This window comes from Argiope bruennichi, chromosome 2 (assembly GCF_947563725.1).
Source record: "Argiope bruennichi chromosome 2, qqArgBrue1.1, whole genome shotgun sequence".
Taxonomy (NCBI): domain Eukaryota; kingdom Metazoa; phylum Arthropoda; class Arachnida; order Araneae; family Araneidae; genus Argiope; species Argiope bruennichi.
Window position 1 is genome coordinate 42,181,962 of NC_079152.1, and position 3,139 is coordinate 42,185,100.

The following is a 3,139-nucleotide window of genomic DNA, read 5'->3' on the forward strand; positions in this document are numbered from 1 at the left end:
TTATTCGGAATATAGAGGAAATTACTGTCTATCCAAACATGGCTAACAATTGAGATAAAATAAAAATAAAATAGAAACAAATATCGTGAGGGCAAAAATGATTTCAGCTGTCTTTCACAAATGAAAACACGACACATAATAATTAGTAATCTTTATACCCAGACAAAAAAAAAAAATCGTGAGTAATATCGTCTGATGTTTATTGTCACCTGCAAATGAAACTATAAATTTGTTATCATTTTCAGATAATAAAACTATTAATTTAACAAATAAACTATTAATTTGTTATCGTTTTCAGATAAAAAAAAACTATTAATTTAACAAATAAACTATTAATTTGTTATCGTTTTCAGGTAATAAAACTATTAATTTAACAAATAAACTATTAATTCGTTTGTTTTTATCCATTATCATATGCAAGATATTCAACTTCTGTTTTCTATCAATTATTATAGCAAATTTCTGTTTAATATCTGCTCAGTTTATAAGACTAATGAAAAAGTGAAGTTATAATATCTCTAAATTAGAAGATAGTTGAACTGGGCAGTTTCGTTTTAATAGTTCTGCGATGTTTTGATGTGCTGATAGATTGGTCTCCAGGAGTTAGATATTTGAGAAAAATGTAACAATCTCAAAAAAACAAATCTTAAAAGCATTTCAAACGAATTTAAGAATATATTAACTAAATAAATGAATGAAGTGGCAATTAATGAATGAAATGCATATAGTAGAATGAATGAAAGTGGCAATGAATTTTATTTGCAAGTAAAATAATAATTTCAATTCAATATGTGAGTTAGTAAATCCATAAAGCTGACAAAAATAACTGATGATTTTTTTTAAAAATTTACTTACTTTTTTTTCCATTTTATTGTTCTTGATTATTTTCCTTAAAAATGTTTTATTCACTTGGATTTTGAACTCCATCAATTTTTAAAAATTAAATTCTAATATTCATTTGGGTAAATGAAAATTTAAATTCAGCAACAAAAAATTATTAGAAATGCATGAAATACAAGGAAAAACATATTCCAATGTTAAATATTTTTTAAGTAATATTTTATGATAGAAAAATTGGCTTCTTGTTTATAATTTTAAATAATTGGTTGATTTAATGGAGCAAAATCTGAGATGAAAAAAAATCATGAAATTGTTTCAAATCTACGTTAAAATACTTTCTCATGTTTTTGATACATATAATGCGCATTTTATAAAGCAAATGTATTTTGTAAAAGATTTTTTTCTTTCATTAAATCACCAGAGCAGTCCTTTAAAAACTATTCAATAGAAAAGTTTTAAATAAAATAATAATATAAATATTTTAAATCATCTATATAACTCTGTCTTGCAATGCAAGGCACTGTGATTACTTGTTGTAGAAATTTTTTTAAATCAAAAGTAACTTCGTACAGATAGTTTAACAAACAAATGAACATTCTTTCAATTTATTTGTATTTCTTCAATCATAACATCTCTGCCCAAACAATGAATTATAATTTTGAAATAAATCTATATTTGCTTATTAATTTATATTTCCAATAATAATAAAGGAAACTTTGTGTTTGAATTGATGTTCAACACACTAGCTCATTTGATCTGTAGTTACTAAATTTGGCACAAATAGACTTTTGGGAGAAAGAATGCTCATCTCAAGACCTTTTTTGGTTTTAATTAATTAAATATTAAGCTAGATTTTGGCGTTTTTCTCTGGTAACTCTCACAGCTACTACTAAACAGTACAGATTTTTTACACCGTTTTAAAACTTAAAAATTTTTTATATAATGATTTTAATTTAGTTGCCCAGTAAATTTTTTTCCTAATTTTTAAGTTTTTTTTTTATTTGCGTGGTTTTTCTCAATTTTCCCATTTTTATTTTTTTATTACATATTTAATTGGGTTATTTTTTTGTCTGTATTTTGTACAGTTTACATGAGAACCAGAAACTGAAATAACATAAGATGCTATAGATTTGTCAGACATTTCAGTTTTTTTTAATAGCACTATGACATGATGGCCTCCACTCCATTAAAAAGATTCATACGATGCATCAAAAAAGGTATAAAAGTGTTAAAATAAGATTAATTTAATGTCTCTAACTTTTAAATATACTTTGTTATGTGTATAATGAATGTCAAGTTTTGCAACAGAGATTTCATTGATATTAAACACGACCAACTGGTCGCCAAAAGCGGCTAGTTAAAAAAAAAAAATGTCAGTATTAAAGAATACTCATTTGAGGAATGGAGATAATATGTGTGATATCACAGCTATATGGCAATTTTTACTTGCACTTGTTATCTAAATTTTAATTATATATTATATTAAACTGCAGAGATTTCACGTTCCTTTATTTCCTGGGAGAGATGCAATGGATACCAGGAGTATGAGTGGACTAATGGCATAAATTATGAATATATTAATGGCATGAAAAATAGGTGGATTAATCATATGATTTGTGGATGGATTAAAGCATTAATTATGTATGGATTAATGGTACTAATTATATGTAAATTAAGCTCGAATTATTAATGACATGAAAAATGGATGAGATAACAGTATAAATTATGTAAGGATTAATTATATGGATTAATCAAATAATTTGTAATGGATTAAAATCCGTAATTTGTAAATGGATTAAGGCATTAATTATGTATGGATTAATGGCATTAATTATATATGGATTACTGGAGTAAAAAATGGATGGATTAGTGCATAAATGCAGATGTAGTGTGTGTACGAAGAATGGATATATTAATGGTATAAAGAATAGATTAAATGGAGTAGAAATCCTTGACATATGTTCTATGATACTGAATTGACTCAATGTTTTTAAGAGAAATGAATTCGTATTTAATAACAGAAATTTATTTAATACTAATTGCATTGCATTTAATACTAATTATTATTTATGCATTATTGCCCTAATTCAAAGTGGCAGGTTTTATAATACCCCAAGTATAATTGTTTGTCTAATAAATTTCTGATGCAGTTTTAAATTGAAAAAAATCACACGTTTTCCAACATTATCTTCTAAATGCATATTATTAATATTAATATAGATATTATATTATTATTTTTCATATTCATGATGAAAAAAATATATCTGTTGCATAAAATAATGTAACAACTTCTTCAAAA